A 15103-nucleotide genomic window follows, 5' to 3' on the forward strand; every position below is an offset into this window, starting at 1 on the left:
ACCCCCAACACACCCCCCATCCCCCACCCCCCCCACCTTCCAGTATATGCTATTTCCTAAGTCATTCAGTAGGGTTAAATGTTAGACAACTTGCCATCTGAGATTTGAAGTCATGTCATATTTGAGGACTGGTGTTTGCTATGTAATTCTATTGCACCAAAAGATAACTTCTCCAAGTTTATCTTAACCCTAACTTAGACTTCATGGTCACAGTGTGATTAACTGCTGTGGCTTTGGTGCAGATGGGAATTCAGGTAGCCCTGAAATTTAGCCTTGTCATGTCTCGACCTCAGTCAGTTTGGGGATGAATTGGTGACTGCAAAAATATAGAACATCGGAGAGCTCTGTGCACTGCATTGAACGCTGTTCTGTGGGCTGACGTACTGCTTGTAATTGCACGCTTGGTTAGAGCTATGGCTAGTAACTTCTCCAGAGGGAAAAATACCCGTGTAATGTTTATTCTGATGTATTCGGACTGTATAAATGTGGGCACTGCCGCAGGGAGGTGAGGACTATCCCATGTGCCTTAGGATGGACAGCAGGAAGAGGCAGCATACCCAGTTTAGCAGTCTGCTTCAACAACTCTTTTGCAGGAGGCTCCGTGAGCACATAAAAAAGTTTCCACTTTAGAAAAAGACCTACGATCCTCTGCAGTCCTGCATGAGGATACTTTTCTGTTCTTGGAGGAACAAGACCTGAGCCATTGGTGGGAGAATCTTAGAAAGAATAATATTCTCAGGTCTATCTTTTTCTTTATACCAGGCTGAGTGTATTAGGGCTGCAAAACTTCAGTCCCTACTAAGAAAGAAATTTGGCTTATTATTTTTCTTTTTTAAAGTGTGGATTTGTACAAATATATAATGAATTCTTAAAATTGCTACTTATTTTGTGGTTATGCCCAGAATGTGTAAGATTCTTTATGAAAGGGAAAGCACTGACTTTTTTCCCTAGAAGCTAATATTCTCAGGTATATTGATGATTATTCTTCTGTTTCATAGACCTTCACCTTACTGATTTATTTGCTTCTATCACAGAACCACTGCAAGAACATGATGGATCTGGATCCTCACTTTCTAGTGGCAGAGTATCAAATAAGTTTATGGTATCAGGAGGAAGCTCAGTATGAACTTACTCTTGGTACAGAATATATGAGGTATGTGATACCTTAGCTTCACAGCCCTGGGTCACTGTGACATTAGGTCATGGGTCAGATAAGATAAGCAGTGTATTATTCCCAAGGCAGAAGCAGATAATACTCTGCCAGTTCAAACAACAGGCATTGACTTTATCCTCCAAAAAAAAAAAACCCAACAAAAAACCCACAAAGCAAAATCAAAATCACTACCAGTATTTACCCAATGACAATGACTTCCAAAGATTAAAAGGTCTAATCATATAAAAAGAAGAACACAATTTTGTTAAGTTACTGTGAAAGTTAGTTCAAATAGTAACAAATTGAGCACCATATGTTTCATTACTTTGAAAGAAAGTTGCTACATGATTATTCCCACTACAGCATGTATTAATCATAATCCCATTTTCTATATAAGACAATTACAGTTTAAAATATTAAATGGAGCACTGATGTTCATATCTGCTTCTGCTTATCAACGACTATAATGCTATGATTCCAAATTGCCCATAAACATCAGACAACAACCTCTTGAACACACCTTTGGCTGAGACTATGAAAAATTAATTTCTTCGCCCTAATATAAAGAATGAAGGCTGAACAAATTCTTATATCCAGCAGATGTAAGACCTGGATGCAGATCCAGGCCTGCAATTTTCAGCTGACTGATGTCTTACACAATTGCATTTTTTCTCACCTTGCAGAAAATTTCCTACCATTTGACTGGGGAAAATTCTAGCAGTCTTATGATAAAGTCTGTTGCTGCAGGAAGACTTTAACATGGCCAGAACACTACAAATCCCACTCAACAGCATGGCACATGCAGCCTTAATGTTTAAATGGTCCAATATTACTTTCAAGGCTTTTTAGTATAAATACAGGCAAAAGTTAAAGGCAGACTGGCTCACTGCACTGTCTACCCTGTACTGAAGTTACTGGTATCTGTTCATGGTGTTTAACTGGAGCTGTATCTAGCCTATACTGACACTAATTTGCTCTTTGAGTAATCACTGTAACTTCAGTGCACTCAAGGAATAAAACAGTTCTCAATATGAATAGGGCTTGAAAATCTGCTCTATCATGAGTACCTCTCAGAACATTTTAAGAAGTTCTTTAAGACTTTATTTCAGAAACAATCCAGTTTCTTAACAATTTCTTTATTTCTTTTTTTTTTATAGTAATATCTAAATTCATTTCATTTTGCTTATCTCTGGAGAAAACACTAGGAAGATTGTTATTTTCTTGGTGTTCAAAGGCAAATGACTGGGAAAACAACTTCTGAATTTAATTTTCAAGGAATTCCTGCAGTGATCAACGAATAATGTAGGTCTCAAAACTGAAATTGGGCATAATTATCCATTTCTTTAACTCTTCAGGGAAGGCAATGGATTGAAGCCAGAGAGATTCCATGGACATTTTCTACAGTTGTGTCTTGTTGGCTTTTCTTTCTCCTCTAACAATTTAGTTGTGATACATTCACAAGCTAAATTTCTTCTGGGGTAAACTTACATAGCTCGGTCAAATTACATGGAATTGGGTCAGTTTACCCCAGCTGGGTATGAAACCCAGTATTTTAAAATTTTGAACATAGGAACCTGTTAGCTGATGCTACCTTCTTAATTTTTCTAGAGGCTTTCTAACAACAACTAAATTCCTTTGAACTACTTATTAGTGCATGAACAGCACAACTGTGTACTTACGCTGCAGAACGCCAAGAAAACGTAAGTATTATCTAGCACACAATTCAAACATTCTTATGAATTTTCCAGAATTTCTGGCCACTATGACACTTAAAATGAAGAGTGGAAGAAGTAAAAGTTAATGGAAATTTGGCATCCTCTTCATTTAAAGATTAATTTAAGACCTTTCCCACAGCCAATAAAACTATTAGGATTCATACCTCTATGAGTTTTCCGAGGTGAATGTCATCTTTGCCGCTCCATTTCTGTACTTTGCACTTACAAACACATGCAGCATATAACCCTATAAGCTACAATAAATATATTTAAACACATATATATTTATTTTACCTCCAAACTAGTTATACAAACATTCTCTACCACTTGCACTCTTGGTCTAGCCACCACAGGCATCTACTTCTCAGAGCAGGTTCCTGTGGCTGCCGTCTCATGCAGAGTTACAGTAGAATTGCCTATTAACACAGCCAAGACTCTTTAACAAAAGATTTTTGTGTTCATAAAGCTCAAATCTTTCTCAGTGTAATTATTACTCGTAAGAATTAAAGATTTTTTGAAATGTGTCCATGTTTAGGCTCTTCAGACACCTCCTGAGCTTTCTGTAGCAGCAGCGTGCTCTAGTCATTGTTCTAATAGATGATGGCAGTGCCATTGTTGAACTTGGGAGTGAAAAGACGCTATCATTTTTGATAGAAGTGTTGATACTAAATAATTCAGTGCCTTTCTGGAAGGTAGCAGCCCTATAACCTTTCAGTTCTCCTCACCAACCAATCTACAAAGAAATGTTGCTAGGAGAAGCTATGGAGGAGTGTGGGAACAGCTCATCTTCCAGGCATAAAAGTAACTGCTGGTAACAACAAAGGGAAATTAAAATATGAGACATACAGCTGTAAAAGAAAATATGCTCTACATGAAAGCACATCAGCAGCTCCATCTGTAAATTTCTACTCACCCAACATGTTGGGAAATGTATAGAAAAAGATAAAAGGGAATGACAGCAGTGCATGTACCAAGACTTAGGCAATGTCTGAGGAGAGGGTAACAAATGCTCTGTCTTAATGAAGCATGGAGAAGAAACCAATCTCACAGTACACTTTGAAAAGCCAGGCCAGTCACCTGGAAAACAGGAAAAGAAAACCAAGCAAATAGGCTATCAGCTCAAGCCTCACAAAACATTCAGTAAAACTACCATAGCCTTGTAAGTTAGTGGTTAATAGGCTCTAGAATTATCTAACTGCTACACTACACACGGAACCACAGGAATGTGAGCCAACCTTGGCACTGAAGAAGGTAATTACTGAAGCAGCAGGTTCAAAGTATGTTGAAATGAAGACCATTAAAGGTATGTCTAGAGACATTCCTCTGACTCCATGGTGCAGTTTAGTGATGAGCTTGAAACAGTCTGCCTTTTCATCCTAAAGCTACAGCAAACAGGAGATTGTTGCCATTTAACGAGTAAACTGCCTCTTCCTCATGGGAAGAGTGAGACCTGTGGAAAGATGTTCAAAATGGTCCTGGACTGAGCCCGTGGACCTCCGGCTGTGAGAATAAGATGCCAAGGAGCACAGCCAAAAACAAATGAGGCAGTGTGCTTCTTCAGAAACAGTGGGAGGAATCATCACTGAATGGGCTTGAGCTGCCTGTAATGAAAGATGCTACAAAGGGTGAGGAGAAGACTTCTAGCAACTGCATGAAAGGGCAGGTTCAGGGAACCAGCCAGGTTTTTCATGAGGGTATTCCCCGCTGCTGAGAGATAAGGAGAGTGTATTTTGTTAAAGAGCATGAGGCATGCAAGAAGCCGACAACAGCTTCAGATTGATCTGGAGAGTGGGAAGAGATGCTGGACATCCAGGGAGGGAGCCGTTCAATTTCTCATCATAGCACTTTGCCCTCACTGTCACTCATTTTGCTGTGGAGCCTTGTAAGATCTTTGACCCAAAACATGTGGTTTTGTACCACTAATGATACATAATTGGAAACCTATTGTTTTTACAGAGAAACTCTTAGGTCTCCTCAATAGGCAGATTGAAATAACATGAGGGAAAAAGGGATTTAAACTGAAAAACACAGGTGGCATTTTGTCCATTTTATTACCTCACCAATAAGTAGCTCTCTGTCTTGGGGAAAAAAGATTTGGTTTGCCCTTGTAAACAAAAGAAGACAGAGAGGTTTTAAAGAGTTTAAATAAATACACATTAGAAACTACTCTGGAAACAAATGAAAATAATTTGAAGTTACACAATAAAAAAAAAAAAATATATATATATAAAATACAAAATTCTACTTTTCTATTTTGAAGCCCATTTAAAATTCTTCAGATGAGAAGGCTGGAAAAAGGTGTCTACTTCAGTCTCTTATCTGAAGCCAGGAGCAAATGTACAATGCAGAAAAAAGTACCAAAAAGTAAGTTGGATTTTTTTTTTTTCTCTTTGATCCCTCCCTGGATCCTTCAGAACAATGTGAGAGCTTCAGGTAGTTTCTTTTTCTTAGTCATGCACTTCTGGAAGACCCCCGAATTTCATATATTCTGTTTTCCCCAGCTGGCTTTTCTTTCTTCTCTAGAAAAGTTACTCTAACATCTCGCCCCATTTTCAGCCTGTCTCTTGCTTCGCGGCGCTACAGACACAGTGACTGTCCCAAACTCAAAGCTGAATGAGAAGCACAGTGCAACAATACCCCTCAGATGGGTCCTTGATCTCTTAAACAGCCCATGCTGCAGTTCTCTAAACCTCTCACCAATTTACATTGCTTCACAGGGACTTAAATTGTACTAACTACAAAGAAGACTGAATAAAACTGGGGAGATATGAGTACTTCTCTTAACTGTCCAGAGAATGGAAGGGGAGCTCCACTTAAACCATCCCTTAGGTGCTGCTGCCTCCTCCTGTGGTGCCCTGACTATGCCACCGTAGGGACAGCAAGTTAGACACTGACCTTGCCCCCTCCCATCCCTCCTTTGTGCACCCACACAAAGATGTGGGAGGCACTGTCTTCCCAAAGAACTCACAAAACTGGTCTTGTGTTTACCACAGGCACTGATAATAAACAAATAACACACAACATCCCCCTCTCCCCCCAAACCCCAGCCACGCAACCTAAAAAGATCAAAACAGAGTTATTTGTGCAAAATGTTCTCTGCCTTCCTTGTGTGTATGCTACGCTGATTACCATGTCTGTTAATGGCTGCCATAGGGATGCTAAAAGGGAAAAAAGCCCAGCTTCACCTCAGCATCTCAGTACAAGGAATAAAGAGAAAGGGAGAAACAGAAAATATGTAAGAAGTCAGTCTAAGGACCTGATTCACTTGCAGAAAATTACTTTGTTGACATTAGTTCATGTGCTGTGGTGGGAAAAAGGTGCTCCAAGCAGGGATGTAAGGCGAGAGAAGAGAATGCTGACTTACGAGCTCCACTCATGCAAATGTATGTTACTGTTTGCTTGTGAAGTACAGGAGACAACAACACTTAAGGTATATCTGCTTGAAGGAGGTTAACAAGAATTCCATCTCTAATTTCTGTTTCTTACTCTATTTCATTAGATAAGACCTCTCCAGCGACAGTTTATCTTAACCTCATTAACCATCTCTGACAACAACTTTCTCTCCAGCCTTCACGATCAAGAAAGGCACAGTTCAGTTTTCTTTTCCCCGATTTTATACAGGTTTGGGTTTTGTTTTGGAGTTGTTTTGTTTTTTGGGTTTTTTTTTTATGAAAGCCTGTAGTATGGAATGAACGATCGCTACCAGGAGCACACTGCAAAGTCTATGTGACGACTATGTGAGAGGTTCATAGTCTTTCACGTTCCATAGTATAGAAGTGAGCCTTTGGGGCACCTCAAAAAGTTTTAAAACACTTGATTTCATTCAGGCAAGAATCAAACAGTTTCACTAGAAGAAATTGTCTTTATACACATAAAAAATGAAGGTTTCTAAAGGGATCTTTTAGTTAGATGACAGAAAACCTGCATTTTGTAATACCGCAGGGGTTCTTTTAATAAGTCACTGAAAAGTTCCATTTGACAAGTTAAACCTTGAATTTTTTTCATACTTATTATAGCCAAGGAGGTGCTAACCTGATACAATGGGCAAAGGAGTGTTACCACAATACAATAGACCAGACAGAGTTAGTACAATACTGGGCAATAAGGGATCTCACTATAATGAGTGAGAGAAGCAGTGTCTGCAACATAAGAAGCATGCTTCAGAAAAGAGAAATGTATTTGGTTTGTTACTGGTCATTTTTATAGCTGCAATTGTAATCCAATGCAATACCTCAAGATGCTTAAGAGTCTTATTTAAAAAGGATAATGATCATTTCAAAGGTTCACAGGCCAAAAGAGAGCATTATGTTACCTAAACTAGGGGCTTCAGTAAACCAGGCTATAGATTTTTTCCACAATGTGGCCTCTATCTAACCTGGTAATTTGGAGTTACATCAGTGGTGTTGGGCTGGGGCTTAGTTTGGCCCTCTGCTCACATCAATGCACTGTGAGGACTATGGAAGAATTTAGAGGATGAGATGAAAGCATTTCTCCTGGCTTCCACTTAACTATATTTGACAAAAAGCTGCATAAATTATGTCTGAAATAATTTCTTTTTCTGTATCTGTTTCCACAATTTTTATGATATTCTTGGCCCTCAGGTCACTTCCTTCCATTTACCCTCAGTTCTCAGCTCATGCTCAAATTTCAAGAAGCAGTAGCTCCAGCATCAGGATAGTCCTATAAAAAGTGTGGAGAATGCTTTTCTAGAAGAACATTCCCATCCACCACATCATTCTAAAGCACAACATGGGCAAAAGATGCTCAGAAGAAATCCATACAATCTGCTACATGTAGATCTCCACAGGTATTCAGCAAACTACACTTTACAAATTTATGTAACCTACTTTTTCAGATTGTTTAACACCTAATAGTAACCTTGCTGCCAATCAAATTGCAACTGCAAATACAATATATGCTCTTGATCTGGAAAGAATAGAATGATCTGTAGATAACTTGAATGAAACTTGGGTGAGATGTAGGAGGAAATGACATGAGTCTGAATTTAGAGCACAACTGTATGAATGCCTGGCTGGAGAAAACATGCTGTTCATTCACTTGATAAGTAGCCAGAGTGAAATATGTGGAGTAGAATAATGACATTGAGCATAACTGTAATATACAGAGATAGGATTTGGGTCACTTAGATATGCATATAGCAGGTATCTGAAAGTCCCGGTAGCACCTTTCCTGATTACCAGGAAGCTCTAGTACAAAGCTTCGTACAAAACAATGATATGCTTGAGAATACCTGTCAGCAATCATAATGTACGATGCACTAACTTTTCTGATGCAGGTATGAAGAAGAGGAGGCAAGCAAAGTATGTTTGAGTTAATTGGTGCAGTACACTTTAAGGAAGAGCACACTTACTTCTGGACCCGATCTTTAAAACATTTTTAACAGTTTAGCATTGAGGAAAAAGGGCATTCTTATCTAGCACAGGAAAGCTGTGGCAGTATATAAGCTTGAATTCAAACATGACAAAACACAGCAAAGTTACAGACATCACTAGAACGAAACAACCCTTTTGGCTTCAGTAAGACCCAATTTACAGGTACTAAGAAAAAGAGACTCTGAAATATTTCTGAGTTCCAATTGCTATAGCCTGCAGGAATCAGAAAACTTGGTTTTGTGGTTGAGGCAGTGGATACAGCCTGAGAAGAACTGTTTTCAATTTATGGTTCCATGTTGCTCTTGGAGCAAATCATGTTTAATACAAAATGTGGGCAGTATGTCATGCCTATTGGACTATAAAAGTTTTAAGGCAGGGAGAATCTCTCACTAGGTGAAGACTCGGCATAGAAATATCTATCTTGACTAAGAGGCTGAAGTATTCCTGTATTAGAAATACTGATCAATAACAAAAACAAATATTGCTGTCTTTTCCCAGCCTCTCCTGGTTGCTGGAGTTTATCTCAGATGTGAGATTGGGTACACAGATTTTCTTTTGCACTTAGCTTTGTTGTGATGCTGTAGGCAGGCGGCCTTTGCTGATGATCAGGAAGGCTGGCAAAGAAGAAAACGGACCAGAGACGTGAGGGAAAACAGGAAAAAGGAGGAACTGATGTAAGAAAATGAACTGAAGAAGATATTCTTGTTGGCAGTTGGTGAAAAGCAGTTGCTCCTGAAGACCACTGTTGAGACCAGGGAAGATCTTTGGGCAAGTGATGGTTGAACTAATGCTGTTGAAACAGAAGACAGGGTGCAGGCAAAACAGAAACAAAGGCTCATGTGAATCACATATGTTGTATAAAAGGCATTTCCTTGTCGACACATTTACAAGCTAGTAACAAGGGCTTTCCAGGTCTTTTTTGCTTTGTGTCAGTAAGGAACAGAGCTTATCCCAAGTGATTTCCACTACATAGTCTGGCACTAGCTAGAACAGAAAGTTCTCAGCAAGTTAGAAAATGTTGTTTTCACCTCCAAAATAAACCAAACATAGGCATAATGATTAAAAGGAAAAAAACCTGATTATACAGTCACGTATTCACAGTTCAGAAAGCATGTACAAAGTATAAGAAGCAGCAAGGATATAATTTTTTTTTCTAGCCAGTGCTCAGTGTAAAAACTAACCCTTGATCTGAATTCTCTTCCCTTTGCTCCTGTGTTTGATGCTTCATGCAGTCCTCACCATCCTACTTCTCTCATCCTTCCCTTTCACAAATCCCTGCATCTGCCATACTGCTGCGCCTTGCTTTAGGACATGCCCTGGCACATGGGATGAGGGCTAATGGTTTCAATAGGCACATATGCTTTTTGCTCAGAGCGCAGAGGGCATAGGTTAGAACATGAACTGCCCCCTTTCTATCAGCCTTATACCCTTCCTTTTCTAAGGGACATTTTGGGTATAATGTGGTGGGAAGACACGTTACAGATGGGTAAAGCATGGTGAGAAGTTGGTTTTATCTGCCTCAAATAAGACATGGAGATAGAAAAGACAGCAGTTTCTGGAGATTAGGAGGAAGGTTTGTTTGGCAGGAGTTTTGAAACTCAGCCACATATTTTTTGTTCAACAGCTTACAAGATAGTGTATTATAAGATTAAGTGAGTGTTTATGGCCTGTATTGGGAAAGGACTGTGGGATGAAAGTTGCTGGTGAAAGTGATTTCAGTTTATGTCTGAAAAGGCTGGCAAGGATGAAGAAGGCACTATCTAGCCTGGCCGTTAACCCTGGAGAACTGGACACTGACCACCCTACATCTGTTCCACGGCTTCTCCTGGGACAGATCAATAGTTGCTACCATTTCACCGTGGGAATTCAGTACACAGTAATCACTTCACTTGTGCTTTCGGAGGAGGACAGCAACTTCCTTCTGTTTATACAGGCATACGCATTTACTGCTAAGGGAATCTAGCTTCCCATTAAGTGCCTCTCAACTCAAATAGCTCCGATTGTTCTGTCTTAAAGATGAGAGACGTGCTTTTTTTGTGAAAGCATGTTGAAAAAGACCTACACTAGCAAAGACAACTTTTTTTTGCTTCTTATCCTTTAAAGGCTTTGCAAAATGTTCCTATTTAATAAGTTATCTTTATGTAGTAGCTGAATCTTTTCATAAGCTAATACTTGTAAAGCACCGTCTACTTTGCTTAATGATACTATTTTCCCAATATAAAACAGGGCTAATGGGTGCCAAATGTGAAAGCAATATTCCTGCAATTTATCACTTAAGCCTTCTTTCACTCTTTTGGGGTGAATTGTTGTATTTTTAAAGGGAAATTGATTGCCTTGAGTGAATTCTTTTATTCTTCTGCATTAACAATTCATGAATGAAGCCAATAGCTGCAACACAATCTTCAGTTCCTTGTCCCACCAATAACCTCAGCTGTATCCTGGAGGGTAAACTCACACTGCATCAATCAACGGTCTTCGTGGTCTGTAGCATAGCCATGTGAACTGTGGCTTACACTGTGTTCTCGTTTGCTCCCTTGACTTCTGGCAGTTGGGAACTGCACAAAAATGAATTAACTGTTACAAAATTTCCTGGCATGCTGTACTTTACATGATTGGAAAGTTACATTACTAGAAAGAACAAAGAATACAGGCATTTACTCTGAGGCTCGGAAGCAAATGCGATGGTCAAATAATCCTTGTGCATGTTTCTTCACTGCTCTCTCCCTCTCCCTGCCATTGGTAAGTGTTGGGCAAGCCCAGTTAAGAGGATTCTGGGAGATTAAAGAGATTGCAGTTAAGAGACATTTTGGACTAATTTAAAAAAAACCCAACAACCAAACACAAAAAACCTAGCTTCAAAATGGCACTATAAAACTGGATTGCAAAAGGCAAAGAGGCCAGCAGTTTAAGAATACATTAAGACTGCACCTGCAAATGAGTTCATTCACTTCTTTCCATGAGCAAACCCAGTGCTTCTATTCCCAAAAGAGAAATAAACACATGATGTTGGGCAGGCAGACATCCAAATGCCCAGACTTAGTGCAACCATGTGCCTACAAAACTCCTATGTAGAAAATGGAAGCTGTGAATGTGGACCTCAGCCTAACTTGTGAAGACAGAGCTGTTGTGGAGGTAAACTAATCAAAGTGTGGTGTAATGGCCAGCTTTGAGTCACTGTGGTAAAATTTAGCTCTGGCATGTCCCTCTCCTTGTTGCTGCTGACTCCTCTCTTGAAAGCCATCTGTCCTTAAGCACATTTTTCTCCTTTACCAGTTTTTTTTTTGGCTCAGTCTCCACATAAGCATGTGCATGTTGTATGTTTTTTCTGTTGTGGCTCCTCTCCAGCCAAATCTGTTGTCTCTGCATGCTGCGACTCACCCCCACAGACCCACCTACAGCTCCTGCACTGGGACATTGCTGGTCTGCACACCCCAGGTCGTGCTAAAGCAGGCTTCACCCAGCAGTAACCCCTTCGACTTTATGGACACCTAAGCACATCTACATACTAGGCAAAACATCGCTAGAGGTTGCTTCTAAAACGTGGGGCTGATTTTCAGCTCATTTCTACGAGGTTTGTAGTAGACTCTGAATTAGTGTGTGTCTTTAAAAAGGGACACACATATATACACACACACAACCTATTTATAATTTTTCATAATAATTTTCACTGTTTTTCTGTATTTCCCTATACATGCTGTTAACTCTTCTCATCAGAGACTTACTTCTAGCTCAGTTTCACCATGGTACTTGGTATGGCTCGTTATGTCTGTACAGCAAAAAAATATACTGCTGGGTTACAAAAAGATAAAGATAAATATCTGAATATCTTTCATTAGAAAAAACACTTTTTTTGTGACCAAAACCCAATAAAACTTAATTAACTTTTACTTTGTTTCCTCAGAAAAACAACAAATGAAGACACAAATAAGTAGTCCACCCTTGACACTGAAAGTATATTTAAGAGAAGGAGCTGTGGCTTCAGTTTTGACCTCCTTGGGATACAGGAAATACAAAAGATTTTTATTTGTTTGCAGATTGTAAGATAACAAACAGTACATCTGAAAATACAAACCTGAGATGACTTTTCTTACAAATGATCTTGGGAGAAGAGGAACAGGCACAAAAAAAGAAAAAAAAAAAAAAAAAGAGAGGCAAAGAAGGGAATGACAGGCATGCAGGTTGTATGAATAAAGAGCTAAGAAAAGACCTGTGGAAACAATTGATTTTCTGATTCACCACTGACATTTCTTAAAAATCCCCAAGTAATTTGATGCCCACCTGATCTTATATCCCCCCTACCCCCACCCCCCAATTATCCACAATTGAAATAAAAATTGCTTGGGGCTAAAGAAAAATGTTTAATTTCATCTGAATTGTTTTTCAACTTTGATTTGAGGTCTTTTCTGAGACTGCAAAAGAATAAAATAAGAATAACTTGAAACAAAGAGACAAGCAACACTGCTAAAATTGAAGAAAGAGAACAAGTAGTGATGGTGCCTTTCACAAAATGGAACAGGAACAAGGTCTGGGATGTGGAAAACCTGGCTCAGATTTCATCTCTACCAAAGCCGCAGTACAGACATTAATCTAGCTCTCCTTTCCTATCCTCATGTAATTTATTCAGACAAAACAAATTCAGTAAGATTTTGATTAGATGTTCAGTATCCAACATGTTACAAAATAATGCCTATAGAGGCGAGGTGAAATCGGGGTGCCGTGTACACCAAACAGCGTTAAAGAGATGACCTTACTTCATAATGGAGAGAGAAGATCTGCATCTTGTTCTTAAGCTGTGGCATTACACAGAAAGGCTAAAGGTTTCATGTTTAAACCCCTGGAAACTGAGGTCAGAAATCCCAATCCCTGCTCCAGTGTCTTTTCTTAAAAATATTCCACAAGACACGCTATAAACAGTCATGTCCTTCTACCCCTTTGCTCCATGAACTAGTAGTGCTGAGATTCCAGGAAAGCTCTGACCAGATAACCTTGATTGACAAAACATTTCACACGGACAAGGGCAAGGTAAGCTTCCCCAGATCAGTTTGCAGTGTCATAAATGTTTGCGGGGTTGGCTGTTCCCTCCAGAGGCAGCCCCACGCTCCACCGTCCTTGCTGCATACAAATGAAGTCACTCCACAGCACAATTGAGTGCATATGCTGTGGTGTGACCTCCTGTTTGGTGACATCCATCAGTGAAATGTTCTGTGGTAGTGGCTGTCTGAAAATCATCTGGTACATGAATTTCTACTCTGATTTCACTAAAACCCAATCAATAAGGGCACATAGCTTTAGTGTTCTCATACACCTGCTCTGTGAATAAAATGAAATTTTTGCAGAGACTTTTATGATATGTTTTGAAGGGCCTGACCAGAAATTGGAACGTGTCGGGAGCTAGAAGGAAGGGACTACTGACAAGCAGCACTGCATGCAGAAAAACTGCAATGTCCTCTCCTCTGGGTGGAGGAAAAGGAAAATCAACTCAAATAGGAATGAACACTTAGAAAAAAATCTCGACAGATTAATTTGGCACATGTTAGTGTTGCACTCTCTGGTGCTGGACCTTAGTGAGGATGTAATTCTGATTAAATTAAAGAGGCATTATAGACAGGTGTTCAAATATAAGTATATATCCCAGCTATACCTATATTTGCAAAGGAATTTGTGAAAAAGTTCTCTGGGTAAAATATTCGTAAGTATATTATGGGGCGATTTTGGTTTTCCTATAAAAAGTAAACCCATAAACTGGTCTGATTACTTTTTAATTATGAAAAGATTAGGTAGCAAGTGGAAACAATTTCTCACTTTGTATTCTAATAAGAAAACTGGGGCAAATCAAACAAAAGTGCAAGCAGCAGTCTGAAAATAAAAGGAGATTCTTCTTTACTGAATGTATCATTAAGCACAAAGTGCCCTGGCTATTGAAAAATTTACATGACTAATTGAAAATCTTCTGAAACAAATACAGAGCTATCACGCTTGGACCAAAAAAGACCCAGTGCCCCGTGGCAACACTGAGAACATATCCTATTATTTGTTATTTTCTGAAGCTCATTTGTAGGTATTGTCTTTAAGCTATTCTCACAGACAGGACGTGTAGCTTTGTGAGTAAGAGTAGCGGTGCCAACATGAAAGCAGTAGGGTCATTATTCCTAAATGTTATGTTATTGTTCTTAAAATATTCTTCTGCTAAAAAACAATGCAACAAGATAAAAACAATGGTAGTATACACAGAGGTAAAAAACTGGCTTTAAAAAAAACAGCTCTGGGAAATGGAGAGGACATTTTGCAAAAGAGCTCTTGTTCATTTTGAAAATCTGGCAGGGTATTATGTTTTGCTTTGCAAGTTTACATGGGACTGAACACACAAAATAGCTAACAGCAGAGACCAGGGCATTTTGATAGAGCTATTCAGATGTTTACTAAATAGATACGTGTCTTACATCAGGGACAGATGATAGTAACTCCTTCCCTCCTCCAAGTTTTTGATTCTGATAGAAGTGTGGAAAAAGATAAACATATCTGTTCATGTTTATTACTGTTTTAGTGAGAGAATGGCATTTGATTAAAACAGGGATTTACTTTTCAGCTACAGAAGTTATATGGTAGCCTTTGGTGTTCAATAAGAGACTGTTATGTGATCTCAAGCATTAAAACCGGTTGGTGCCCTGTCTTAAAATCCTTCACCTTCTCTCCAGTTCTCTTAATTTTTGCTCCTATCTTATTCCCTAACTTCTTTTCCAGCTGTTCACAATTATAAAAGTAAATTATTTCAATATGATGTAAAGGGGTAAACAAACCCTTACTCTGCAATTGATCTAGGCACTGTGAAAGAACAAATAATC

The sequence above is a fragment of the Falco rusticolus genome, chromosome 11, assembly GCF_015220075.1.
Source record: "Falco rusticolus isolate bFalRus1 chromosome 11, bFalRus1.pri, whole genome shotgun sequence".
In the NCBI taxonomy this organism is placed as follows: domain Eukaryota; kingdom Metazoa; phylum Chordata; class Aves; order Falconiformes; family Falconidae; genus Falco; species Falco rusticolus.